We start from the raw sequence: 14,835 nt of genomic DNA, 5'->3' as shown, positions 1-14,835 counted from the left end.
TCTCTCTCTCTCTCTCTCTCTCTCTCTCACACACACACACACCCCTGACTGGGAGGCAGCTGCTAAAGATGAATGCCAGACTTCACACCAGTTTTCAGTCTAGAACAACTTAAGGAAAGCATCTGACAATGACGGGAAGGACTATTATAATGAAAGACACTCTACTGGTGCAGAGGCAGGAAATGATGCAGCCACTGTTCACCACCACCACTGCCCACCCCAGCATATCCACTGAAATGAATCTGAGGGCCTGGGGGGAAAAGGCTGAAAACTGAGATAACTCATCAAAGGAGGAAAGAGTTTCCAATCACAATAATGTGTGCAACTCTTTTCTGCACTAAGCATGGACACTGATATATACCCAGGCTCAATTTTGTGTCAAAATTCCCTTGAACATTTGTTATTTTCCCAGAACAACTGACCCTCCTTGGAAATTACAGAACCTTCGAGAGCGCTAAGAGAACTAATAAAGTCCATTCTCCTATGGCTCCCAGAAGGCGACAGAAAGCTAAATTCTAACTATCACCAAAATTCCTCTATGAGGACACAGGCTTAACAAGGGATGGCGCATAAGCCTGTGTTCCTTCTCCCAGACACAGTGCTGGACGGTCAGCCTCTCAGGCTTTGAAGGCTTTATCAGAAAAAGCTGGTGCCAGCACCCAGAGGCACTAGGCAGGAAGTTGGGTGGGAGGGCTCTGGATCTGGCTAGGAGAATCATTCCCTCCTGTGTCATCGGTAAAGTGACCACAACTTAGGAAAAAAGGGATTCTTGAAGTTATTAACTGTTCCAGGAAGGCTAAGATGTACAGCAGATCAAATGACAGAGTAACTGCCTTGCTGACACATAATATTCTTTTAAAGTACTTGAAAAATGAAAAGTAGTGGATGACCGCTTTGAAAATACAGGTGAATGGACAGCACAGAAAAGAGTTTCCCGTTTCAGGACCAGTGTGACAACTATCAAACAAAGAAAAAATGCTTTGACATCAGTGCTGTATCTCATGGGAGCCTTATAAGCAGCAGATACTAAAGATTCAGGTTTTTCTGGGGAAAACACCATAAGGAGGTTTTGAGTTCCTACCCATTTATACAGAGTAGAGTTGAATAAAAACAGCTGGAGATAAGGCAATGACATAGGTGTATACATAAATGCATATACACAGACACACACAAGAACTCATTTTAAGTGTTGCATTTCAAATTATTTTGATTGGGTCAAGTTGTCTAGGCTAGTGTGGCACTAGAGGTACAAAGTTTCATTCATGAAATTTTTAATAATGGTGATAAGATTTGTCTTGGGATACAAGCAGAACCTAAATGTACAGCACATGAATAATAGAATGTGCATGAATTTTGAATGTTTATTTTTCAGAAGAAAACAAAGAATTGCATGTGTGAATTCTTAGAGACTCGAAGTGTAGCCTGTATTTGCATTTCAATAGGTTGCAAGGAAAGCTCTTTGAAATTGGTCAGATGTATAGACTCTCATCTCTCCTCCACCCCAAATCAGTCAATTAGCTTCTGGAGAGAGGAGCATACAGAAGCTAATATCCAGCAGCTCAAAACTTATTCCAACCGATACAGATCAAAATAGATTCAGAGCAAGTGTGTTGAGGACACAGGTTTTCTATGGAACAAATTCTGGGTAAGAAGCATACGATGCCAGGAGCTAATGCTGTTGTGGTCAGAGAACACACACACGGAAATGAAATAGACACGGCCGTGCACAGCAAGAGGAAAAAACAGGCAAGTATCAGAAAACTGAGAGCCAACACATCAGAACGGTTTCCAGCAGGCAAAAAGTTAAGTTTAGCAAATTTCGTCCATTTAAAACAAAGGCATTTTGGATGCCAGTTCTGCTACACTGATTAATATAAACGAACCCCCCTGTCATTCCACATTCCACCCCAATCCATGCACTCTAATGCTGTCTCTTCTAATTAGCATTTTTCAGGCCGCCCATCAAAAGCCTTTACTGACTCCACATTAGCTACTCCTTGCCCTTTATAAATCTCATTTCAAAGGAGTTATTTTTTTAATGCCCACAAGAGCAAAAGTATAATACACAGGTATTACATACGTGAACGATGTTATCAATATATGTCTTTCGAATTGCAGCACTTTGGTTCCTTTATTTTCTGAAAAGCTACTTTTACTAAGTACTGACTCGCCTAGCCATGGTTCCTGCTATGGGCTGATTGTTTGTGTCCTTCGACCCACACCCCACACAAATTCATATGTTGAATGCTGAAGCCCTAATATGATCGTATTTGGAGGTGGATATTTGGGAAATAATTAGGGTGAGACAAGGTCATGATGGTGGGGCCCTCATGATGGGATTAATGCCTTTATAAAAAGAGGAAGAGACATGGGATCTCTCCATCAGGATGAGGGCTCTCATCAGATATGGAATCCATGACAGCCTGACCTTGGACTCCCAGCTTCCAGAGCTGTGAGAAACACATGTCCACTGTTTAAGCCTCCCCCCGTCTGTTGCTTTGTTAGAGCAGCCTCAACTGACTAAGATATTTGCCTACCTTTGCTGTAGTCCTCATAATAATCCTGCCAGGTAAGTGTTAGTATGTGCATGTGATAGAAAAGGAAACTAAGCCCCAGAGAAACTTTAACCTGCCCCAGAGTCACACAGCTAGGATGTGGCAAAGCCACACGGAGCAAGGCAAACAGAGGAGAAGGACGGCTCAATTGTCTAGAAACACAGACACTTATTATCTGCTTGACACTGTTCAAAGTAATTGACATGCATACATCTTATTTCTAGAATATTCCTGGGAGGTAAGTGATTTTCTCATTTTACTGATGACAAACCTAAAATGCAGAAGAGAGCCCAGGAGAGTAAAGCCAGCAGGTGGTGGATCAACATTCAAACAGAACTAAAAGCTTCAATGCCTCTGCTCTTAACCACACAACACAGGCTTGCCCTCTGTAAGAGTCATCTTTGTCACTGCAGTGCTGGGTAACAACCCACCACACAACTAGTGACTAACAACAATAGCCATCTGCAGGTCTGCACGTAGAGACTATGGGTCTGTTGGGCTTGGCTTCTGGCTGCAGGATTATATAGGTCAGCTCCACCAGAGTTTATTCTGGGACCCAGGCTAAATGGGCAGGGACTACCCAGGGCGTGCTCCTCTCACGGTAGATCACCAAAGGGCAGGATGGCAAGGCCAACCACACAAGCATATTTCAAAAGCCTCTGCTTGTGACACATTCACTAACAGCTCAGTAAGACACGTAGCAGAGCCCAAAGTCAAGTGGGGGAAAGTATCCCTGCCGGCCATGAGGCCACTCCCTGGGCAAGGGAGTAAATGTATCCTTCTATTCCAGAGAAGTGAAAAATTAAGAGCATAACTGAATCTATCACACAATCCAAATTCAATTTGTATTTATCATAATGCCTTTTGGTTTGGATTGCTAAACAGTTAATGGAAAATGAATCTATGAGCCCAACAATTTATATTTGGAATAAAGTTTTAATGGAAAAGGGTAAATAGTCAAATCAATGTATTATTCCATCTTCACCTTCATGACAATGCTAAAATTGAAACAAGAGGCAATTAGAAAATATAAAACTGTCAGTATCTCATAATGAAAAATATCACTATGATGATCTTACAAAATGAAATATTTCTAGACCTAGCTGTTATCTCACTAACTTTGAGCACTAAGCTAAAAAAAAAAATCCATTAAAAAATACTTAACGTTTTCTACAATCATTTCTAGCTCACTGTAATACATTCTATTCTACCTCTAACTCCCCACCACTTTCCTGAGAGTTTCCATGTCCTCAACATACTAAATTACTAGGCAGGAACTCATAAAATGCTGCAGCTAATAAAGTTAAGCTTGGATCTTCATTTGTTGCCAAAATGAAAAAAAAAAAAAAAAAGTTCAGTAATCAACGTGATTTAATGCCTTTGTGTATACATACACAAATTGAAACCACTGTATCAGAAAATTGATAAAATTGTACATATGCCATGTGTCTTTCTTGGTCGAACCCCCTATCTTCAATTACGGATATTCCACTCAAATGGAACAAAAATCTTGCCTGGATTTGATGTAATCTCACTCAGGTTTTAAATTCACTCACTGTTTCAAGCAATATGGCACCAACCTCATCATGTTCATTTAAGAATGAATTCCTTTTTCCATTACAGCCTCTAGTTTGAGATATTTCATTTTGCCTTCTCAAAACTATATTGGAAGGAAACTTGTAGGCAAGTTGTCAAAGTTGGAAGCAATTTGCAGAAATACACACACACACCCCTTCAAAATTGGATACATTATTTTCAAGGCCTGACACTAAACCATAAAACTACTTTGCTCTCTATGTAATTTTAACCAGTCCTGCAAAATAAGTGTTAAAATACACATTATGGTAATTCTTTTTTTTTGTTATTTTTTAACATCTTTATGGGAGTATAATTGCTTTTACAACGTTGTGTCAGTTTCTGCTGTATAACAAAGTGAATCAGCTATACATATACATATATCCCCATGTCCCCTCCCTCTTGCGTCTCCCTCCCTCCGGCCCTCCCTATCCCACCCCTCTAGGTGGTCACAAAGCACGGAGCTGATCTCCCTGTGCTATGCGGCTGCTTCCCACTAGCTACCTACTTTACATTTGGTAGTGTATATATGTCAATGCTACTCTCCCACTTTGTCCCAGCTTACCCTTTCCCCTCCCCGTGTCCTCAAGTCCATTCTCTACATCTGCATCTTTATTCCTGTCCTGCCCCTAGGTTCTTCAGAACCTTTTTTTTTTTTTTTTAGATTCCATATATATGTGTTAGCATCCGGTATTTGTTTTTCTCTTTCTGACTGACTTCACTCTGTATGACAGATTCAAGGTCCATCGGTAATTCTTGAAAACTATTCTAATGGAAATCTATTACTCTGAGAGAAATTGTGTTCTCTCTTTATTCACAGTCTAGTTCAATAAATTATTTAAAGGGGATGAATTCAGAATCTATATCCAGACTTGACCTCTCTTTGGAAGTTTCAGCCCATACATCCAGCTGCTTACTGAGCATCTCCATCTGAAAGCTTCCACAGGTGCTGCAAACTCAAGATGCACAGAACCAACTAATCACCTCGCCATCCACGTTATTTTTATTTCTTGCTCTCATTTGTTTCTTGTTATGCCTGAAACCTGGGAGTCACCTCCAGCTCCTTCCATTTCTTTTCTCAACCATCCCAACAGGTCATCAAGTCCTATTAATGGTACCTACAGTTGCCTTTTCTCTACTTCCACTGCGAACATCTCAGTCTAGCAGCAGCATCTCTTACCTCCCCATTTCTAACCTCCTAGCTGTTCTTGTCTTCTTCCCAGGCATTATTCATTAGCGGTTGACAGTCGGTAAAGTATTTCTGTGCCCTAAGTGAAATCTTTCAGTGGCTTCCTACTGTTTAAAGTCCAAACCCTTCAATATGGCGGTATCCTTGGGACTCTGCTCATCACTTCCTGCTTCCCACATGCACTGCTTGCAGCACCTTGAAAAGGACACACCCTGTGTGGCCACCACACCTTTGCACATGCAGCTGTGTCCCCACCCTTCTCGCCTAGTCAGAACTTGTTCATCCAGCATCATCTGGCAGAAATAGCCCCATCTCCACAAAGCCTTCCCAGCCTCCTACAGCACAGCGGGGCACCAGCCACCTCCAGCGCCCGTGCATTGTGACCGACAGGGGTTACGGTACTTGCTGTTGCAGAAACTGCTGTCTCCCCGACCACACTATAAACCCCTCACAGGTCAGTACCAGACTCCACTCATTTCTGGACTGCTAGAGCCTGGGATAAAAGTGCAAGAGTGTAGATTTAAGACACAACACTCAGTCCTCCGACACAAACCTGTTCAATATATACTGCTGCTGCTATTATTTATTATTATTATACATTAATTGAAAGAAAGGCAGAGGATGGAGGGTTTTTTCGTGACTGCCTGAATCAAAACACAATCTAAGTAAAATTGCAAGTGTTTTGAGAACTCAAGCATGTACCTTACTGAAGAGTATCTATGATAAGGGTTCCAAATCACAGGTGTTTGTTGTCTTTAACATTAGAACGTTTCAAGGCGCAAAGCAACTGTCTTACCATGCCCTGGAGGTAGTTTCGTAAGGCAAACCATGGGTGCCAGCGATTTAAAAAATGTAAAATGGCACCTGGACACTGCCAGTGCCCTGGGTCCTTTTGGGGTAAAGGTCTAGGGCTCCCTCCAGCCACACCACTGTAAGAACAGTTCCCCAAGGTGGGTTAGTTAATGGTTTGAGCTCTCGCATTACTACCTTTGCCATTATTAGGGGAGTCAAGAAACAAATGCAATGGGTATACATCCCCTTCATGCACCTCTCCATAAAAATAAAACCCAGTCTCACTGGAAGAAAGAAGGCAAAGCTGTTTAACACACCTGTTACAGGTTGTCAAACCTTACATTTGGGGATACAGAAGTGGTATGTGCCATGACTTAGGTGTTCCTTGGACACGTGATCCCCCTAGGAGCAGTGGGTCTCAAGCCTGGCTACACACCACCCAGAGACTGACGTGGATTGCTTCGAGGCCCTAGGCTTTAGAGAGCTCTCCAGGTGATTCAAAAGGGCAGCCTCATTGAACTGCTGGCCTAAGGTTTGGAGTGAGGCATCCCATGGAACTGATTTACCTTCCTCAATGCCAAAATGATGCACAAGGTAAAAAACAGCTTTAAGAGCCTTTCATTGATGGTACTGAGTGGTATAAAGTTTTCTTTTCTTAGACAATGAAACAAAAAAATTAAAAATTGGCCACCGGGGCTTCCCTGGTGGCGCAGTGGTTGAGAGTCCGCCTGCCGATGCAGGGGACACGGGTTCGTGCCCCGGTCCGGGAAGATCCCACATGCCGCGGAGCGGCTGGGCCCGTGAGCCATGGCCGCTGAGCCTGCGCGTCCGGAGCCTGTGCTCCGCAACGGGAGAGGCCACAACAGTGAGAGGCCCGCGTACTGCAAAAAAAAAAAAAGAAAAAGTAATACATGCTTACTATAGAAGAGTTCAAGGAAAAAATTCTTATGGTGCCACCATCAAGATATAATAAATTTTTAAAAAAAGATATAATAAATTAACATTTTATGGTGCCACCATCAAGATATACTAAATTAACATTTTAGTGCAGTTTCTTGCTATTAGTTTAGATGATGATAATGAAGAAAAAGAAAATAGGTCCTTAATAAATATTAGATATGATGGATATTTTTTAGCCTTTTCATACCGCACTTTGATTCATTCTCAGTAATTCTGCAAATAAGTGTATTTTACCAGTGAGGAATTAACCAGCCTGTGCAACCCCATACAGCTTAGTGGCAAAGATGGTCTTAACTACTCCAAAACCCACACAGGCTCTTTCCTTCCATCCCACAGGGCTATCCTACATGCGCGCACATGCTCACACACACACACATTTTTATAGAATTGTACATACATTATGTACACAGATTAGTAACCTGTTCTTTTCCTTGCCATTACTGTCAAGCTTTTGCCCATATCATCAAATATTTGTCAGAAGCATGATTTTAATGGCAATAGTGTCTTCTAACGTGTGTTTCACAAGTTGGATGCCAATCTCCATGCTTTTGGTTGTTTCCAAGACAAATGTATGATTTCTAGGACACTTTAAAAATCTATCATGGGACTTCCCCGGTGGTCGAATGGTTAAGACTCCACATTTCCACTCCAGGGGGAGAGGGTTTGATCTCTGGTCAGGAAACTAAGATCCCACATGCTGCACCATGCAGCCAAAAATTTTTTTTTAAATTTTAAAAAATAGATGATTTTATAAAAAATAATAAAAATCTATTGTTACTCATAATTTATTTAAAATGTAAGTTTCAAATAAATTCCAACACCCTATTTGATTTCATTAGACTCTGGTGCCAACAATAAAATTATTGATCCCTGCTTGCATATTGATCTTTGTAAGTTCATGTAATTCTTGATTTTTGTATTTTATCTAGTTTATTGATTATTTGGTCTTTCAGTCTTTTTTTCTTGTCTTCTGACATTATTCACTGTGTTTCAGATGCAACGTTATTAAATTTTTAGGTCTTACCTACTTTGAGAAATCTATTCAGGCAACTTAAGACTTTCAAAAGCTATGATAAATGAAACCACACAATTCTTAAAAAGAAGGAACTAAGAGCTAAACAGTGAAGAAGTGGTGGCTCATTTTATCTACAAATTATTGCAACTGAGTATGAAACCCTGTCTTGATCAGCTAAGACAAAAATGAAGACCAAGCCAGCTCTCATTATCTGATTAAAAGAAGCAAACTTGTTCACCTAGAGAGGAAGAAACTTTTTGAGTACTGAACTCGAAGCACATTTATCATGTGGGCGTAATACAGAATAAGAGACAATGCACAACATAATGGATAAGGCGTCAAGGGGAGTTTTATAAAAAGTGCAAAGATGTTCACTCAGAGCCATTTCTTTTAGAACCCTCAATAAAAGCCAAGGACATAATGTCAAGTTGTAATTCGGATGGACAGTCTACGTGTGATAGGACCTGCCGGAGGACGGAGCTCAGGGAATCCTGGAGATGAATGGTAAGAGGTCTCTTGGGCTATTGCTCTCAGCCGTCACTTCTCAGCCAGGGTCTGCAGAGCAGAGCGATTCAAAATTGAGATTGTTTGCAGGACCGGAAGTGCAGGCATGCTGCATGACTGATTCAAAGGAGATCCACGTGCTTCAGTGGAAGGGGAAGGACTAATATTTTCCCAGGAGGATTAAGAGCCTGGTTGGAAAGACATCATTACACAAAAGTCGGAAACGGTTGGGGGCCATGACTTTTCAAAAAAAGCAGCTCTGAATCTGTTCAAATGCTTGAATTCGGTTCAGGCCCCAGAGATCTGTGCCTATGAAAGTTGAACACTGTCTTTGGCTGGCAACTGCTAAGAGCAAGGGGCAGGAAAACACATGCTTGCTATAAGCATGCTGCATGTACTTCCACTGCCCATCCAGATCTACTCTCTACCCTATACTGGGCCTTGGTGTTTGGATGCATGGACCACGCACGGCCGGGGCTCCTGTGCCCCTCTGGTTTCTGTTGGGTTTCGCTAACAGGGAGCACCAGAAAGAGTGCAGAAGGAAGGAGAAAAATAAGGCTGAGATGTCCCCGTCCACCTCCCTGCAGAGTCACTTCGGCCTGCGTCCCTCACCTACGGTACCTGTCACCTGCCTTCTCCATCTCCAGGTTCTGTAACTGCTCCCTCCCTCGCTCCTTCAGGCCTAGTGAAGGTAATGGCTCCCTGTGGCTTCCAGCCCCTTAAACTATCCCTATACCCTGCCCACACCTTTTAAAGCATCCCTTTTATAAACTCCTCTCAAATTATCCAATTCATGCTCACCATCCTCTTACTGCCTAAGCCCCACCTGATACCACATTTTTTTTTTTTTTTGCGTTACGCGGGCCTCTCCCTGTTGTGGCCTCTCCCGTTACGGAGCACAGGCTCCGGACGCGCAGGCTCAGCGGCCATGGCTCACGGGCCCAGCCGCTCCGCGGCATGTGGGATCTTCCCGGACCAGGGCACGAACCCGCGTCCCCTGCATCGGCAGGCGGACTCTCAACCACTGCGCCACCAGGGAAGCCCTCCACATTTAATTATTTAAAATCACACTATGCAAGGCTCTGTGCCGATCCAGAGGGCAGTGAACTAAGGTTAACTGAGTAAGTACTACACGCCAGAGGCTGTGCTAAACGTTTACAACTGCTTTCAATCTTTAAGCATGTATTATCTCCATTTTACAGCTGTGGACACAGAGATCAGAGTGGTTAAGAAACTCGTCTAAAGTTACAGAGCTACTCATTGTCACTGGACACTGATCCTCAATGCATTTGCAGTTTCATTATAAGACACTCAAATCAAATAATTTTAAAATAATGTATCACGCAATAGGATTAGGTGTGCAAGTAAGTAAAATAGACAATGACTATTATAAAATTCAGAATGGAACATAGTAATTATGGAAAATTTCAGGAAAGAATTATAGTTTACTTTGGTCCCTAATAAGCAGGGAGAATTGGAGAAAATAAGGAAAGGATATTGTAGGTAAAGGGGATACATCAAGTCTGGAGAGGGGGTGATGGAACGGGGTTTTGGAAGGCAAAGAGTTGGAAATGAGACCAGAAAAGTAGACTGAGCTAAATCAGAGAGAGTCAGGTGCATTTTTACTCTAACCTTGAGGAGATGATGCAAAGCCATGTGGGGATTTTAAACCAGGGATTGATGTGGGGATCTACAGAGACAAGCAGGATGGAATGGAGAAGGACCTGGACCCAGGGGTACCAGACAATACAGAAATTTAGGTGTGAAAGAGGCTGCCTAGACTCTAGAAGTATTTTTAATGTAGAACTGACAGGGGTTGGTGACTGCAGGCATGAGACGGAGAAGTCAAAGGTGGGAAAAGGGATGACCTGGAGAATAGGTATTGCCTTGACCGAAATACAGAGATGACAATTTTCTGGTTTATTAACAGCTGTACCAGAGGATGAGAAGGTGCAAAAGAAGAGCTAGTATGCAAACTTGTTTATTTGATGTTGTTTTTAAAAAAAGTTTGTTATGAAAACAATTCTTAGAGTAGAAAATAGAAATTTGAGTGAACATAAGATTTTAAGGGCACCCCATCCTTACCCCTTTGTGGATCAGGAAACTAAAACTACAGTATTCTATCTCTATTTCAGAGGCAGAAATTCAACTCCTTCAATGGATAAGAAACACCACTTGGATATGACCACAACTGGTCTCATTGATTAGGTACTCATCACTACCAAAAGTTCATGTACCATTTTGATTCTTTCTGTCCCAAAGTCATCCCTGTGCCTTTCTGGAACCTCTGGAGATCAAAAGTACCTTATCCCAAAGTGTAATTATCATAAGTATTTCTATTATAATCCTCTAACTAGGCTTCTTTCCTGTAACCACCCAGAGTCCTCAGATGATAGGAACCAGGGTAACACTCCCACGTAATGATCCTGCTATTAAGCTCAGGTGAGTGTAAACACATCCACAAGCACATTAAAGTTAACACAGAAGAAACACCGAGACACTGTGACTGGAATAACCTACATCTAAGCACTGCTGACACCCAGTTCAGAATGTAAGAGTCCACCTGCTTCTCTGTTTTCTAAAACTAAATTCCAGACCAAGGCCAGGGGAAAATCAGAGCCTAGGCCAAAGTAAGAATGTTAGGTTTTTGTTGTTGTTTCAAATAAGATTGGGGGATGAGATCAGGTATAGGGGAAAGAGAAGCAAACAAAACAAAAACCTAAACACCAATCTAGAAATCTAAATTATAAATATTTAGTTGGTAACCTCATCATATCTAAAAAAAAAATTTTTTTAACATTCCAGCTGCATGTGACAGTGGACTAAAATGGTAATATTTAATTGGAGAGGGGAGAAATCAACAGAAGATGCTACCAAGCAAAGGAAAGCACAAGAGAATGGCAGGAAAGGAATCATAGGAGGCCTCTCTGAGATGCCCCTCCCTCTTTTAGTGCCTTCTTCCTGCTTTAATGATGCCTGTTGTTCATTTTTCTCCAGCCTTGGGATCTATCACATTAGGGATAGGGACACTTTCATTAAAACAAATAAAAGGGAAACACATAACGGAAATCACTGAAACAATTAATTTCCCTGACAGTTAAAAAATATGACCCCTGTTTAAGGGATATCAGGCCCGAAAGGAGCCAGTTATCCTTTGACGAATTAGACCTGTCTAGAAATTCAAATTGCCCCAAGTCCAAAGTCTGCCCAAGCCCATCCATCCGTCAGAATTTCCCACGTTTGGAGATGCAATCTGAAAAGTTTTCCAGATTCTAACAGGGGAAGCCATTGGGACCTCTTTCTCTCATTCTCATTTTAAAGGCAGTGGTTGAAGTGCTATCAGCAGTACTGGAAATATTAATACAGTCCACAGAAAAGATGGAAACGTGCAGTCACTTAAGATGAACAACTAACTTGTGTTGCAATTTTATGAGGTAGTCGTGCCTTGAGAATATGTTCTGACTAAAAATCATTTTTCAAAGTCCAAATTTTAAAAACACCACTAGTAGCCCGTGTTTTAAGAGCTAGAGGTACTGAAATTCTAAAATTAAGTTCTAAACACACACTGCATTATTCTATACTAAACACATTCTGAATTATTGCAAAATTAAATTTTAGAGAATTATAATATTCGTATGCTCCATATTTTTGACACAAGGCTTTAAGTTATTTAAAAAACGGATCTGGGCTTCCCTGGTGGCGCAGTGGTTGAGAGTCCGCCTGCCGATGCAGGGGACGCGGGTTCGTGCCCCGGTCCAGGAAGATCCCACATGCCATGGAGCGGCTGGGCCCGTGAGCCATGGCCGCTGAGCCTGCGCGTCCGGAGCCTGTGCTCCGCAATGGGAGAGGCCACAGCAGTGAGAGGCCCGCGTACCGCAAAAAAAAAAAAAACAAAAAAAACCGGATCTGTTCCAATTCTAAGCATCTAACACTAAGCATCTATTCAGTGTAACAGGCCAATAGACTCTTATTATTAGATAATATATTCTGTCATAATGACCCCTGTAAATAATGCTGTCTTTATTGGTGATTCTTCTAACTTAAAATTAAATTCAAACAACAAATATGGAATAAAAACATAACTATTTCATCTGACTAGTAATGATATGGCATGTTATAAAGAACAGAAATCATCTTTGCTTTCAACAACATAATACTTATTGAGGACCTTCTATATTCTAGTGTATTTATTACATGGCGTTTAACTTAAAAAAAATTCAGTTATGTCTATCTCCCATGTAGTATACTCAAAAGTCACATTACAGCATGCATTTTACAGAAGAATAAACAGACACCAAGAGGGTATGTGAGCTGCTCAAGATTACCTAGCAACACAGTCAGAATCAGTCATACAAAAGTGTAAGTTTCAGCCTAGGTTCACTACAGGTATGCCTCATTTACATGTTGAAATGTTTCATATACAGTAGTGTGTATTTGTAAACTAACTTAATTTCTAAATTCACTAGGTGGCGTTGCTCTTAAGAACTCTACAGTGACATCATTTGTAATACAAATGTATACTTACACCTTGTATTTTGTAAGTAGTTTCCTAATATTGGAATTTCTGAAAACAGTTACTCTGTATGTGCAATGCCTTTTTAAAAAAATATTGGATATAATGGGAGTAAAAGAATAATAGGCTTTGTTTAAGCCAAAATAAAGTAACTATGAGGTGGCAGAACTTTTATGCACTGTTATGTTGCTATTTCTCACAATGTGGAGAGTTTTATTTCATTTACAGTAGAAAGCAGACATTCTTTATCTATTATATAGTAGAATATGGCAGGTGTAGTAAAAGTAGCTTAAGTACAACGAAGATCTAACAGTCTAAGTACTATATGAACTAGCAATGTTTCCTTTGTTTTGTTGCAAATCTTAGAAAATAGCTTCATTATTTTAAATAGCCACAATAATGATTTCTTTATTTCTGAAATTAAAAGTTCTATGAAATCTATACCCCTCAAAAGCACCATATATCTCAATCATATCCTCTGAAGTTGTGATGATATGTATTACAGAAATAAACCACAAAAAAGAGTTTCTTAACAAAAACACATTTTAAATTACCTAAAATGAATTAAAGGAAAGAGAAAACTCTCAGCAGAATTGCCATCAACATAGTAATAATCTGAACCATTAGGAGTTTAATAGAGTTTATCATCTTTTTAACAAAGAGCCTTTCCATATTTAACCAGCGACCTCAGAGAGGACGTGGACCCACACAAACAGCTGTGCATTACCAGAACTTCATTGATGTGATGAAAACAAAGAAAAGGAAATCCACAGCAGTGACTAACCACACTGTACATTCAAAACAATGACCACACTGAAAATCATTAGAGTCAGTCTGTTTACTTAGGTTTGGAACAATAGATGACATTTAACCCCAACTTTTTTAATCCCTCTCTTGTTTACCTACAAATAATCCTTTAGTTTATCTATAATATTACTATAATATTAGAATAATATGAATAACATTAGTATTAGTAATTGACATTTAAAACAAAAAGCAGACAGCTAGCCCAGCTGTGAGTCAAAGACAATTAAGGAGTATCTGAAACATTTCTACATGTGCCGTATATTCGGTCTTCCCAAGCACTTTTTTTTTAATCTCAAAAATAATGAATAAGAGTTTAACAATGGCTAATGATTAGAGTCTTTCACAGAGAAAACTACCACTTACACACAGGAAAAAAGAGTTATCAAGGAGTTAAACGTACTAATTTTGAACATACTCACATTTTGGCTTCCTGAGACTTACAAACGGCCAAGCAGATGTTTTTTCCAAGTTTTCTGATCTGCCAAGTTTTAACTTGGAATACATTTGTATACTGAAGTCACAGTAATTAAATTAGAGAAATTTGGGCACAAAAAGCAAGGCAGTAAGACACATATCTTTCCTCATCTCAACATAAACAAATTACAGGGAACTTGGATTGAGCTGCCAGCAGAAACTTTCATCTCACTGACAGGAGGAAACCTCCCAGCAGCTGCACACATCTGCAAGGCGATCAGATAGATGCTGCGGAGCCCGACACAAAACTGAGTCCCGTGTTCCCAGAACTGAACAGAGTTGCTACCCTTGACAGACTTCCCAGACTTCTGACAGAATGCCCAACAGGCTCATCAGATGTCACTGCCAGCCACGATTTAACTATTCTTGAACAACCAGCAGAAAAAAATAAACAACCAACAAAGTCTCAAACTAAAAGTCATATCTATTGTCTCTGACAAAAGAGCCTTTC

General features: G+C 40.7%; 1 protein-coding gene across 3 annotated transcripts in view; it reads right to left on the bottom strand.

Moving 5' to 3' along the window:
* The window catches only part of MAST4 (microtubule associated serine/threonine kinase family member 4), a 568,502-nt gene that overhangs the window by 320,884 nt on the left and 232,783 nt on the right, over positions 1-14,835 (bottom strand). The gene's annotated exons all lie outside the window — the stretch shown is intronic.

This window comes from Monodon monoceros, unplaced genomic scaffold (genome assembly GCF_005190385.1).
Source record: "Monodon monoceros isolate NGI ecotype Baffin Bay Population unplaced genomic scaffold, NGI_Narwhal_1 Super_Scaffold_12, whole genome shotgun sequence".
NCBI classification, from domain to species: Eukaryota; Metazoa; Chordata; class Mammalia; order Artiodactyla; family Monodontidae; genus Monodon; species Monodon monoceros.
The sequence above is the reverse complement of the archived record's forward strand: the minus strand, read 5'-3'. Positions and strand labels throughout refer to the sequence as shown.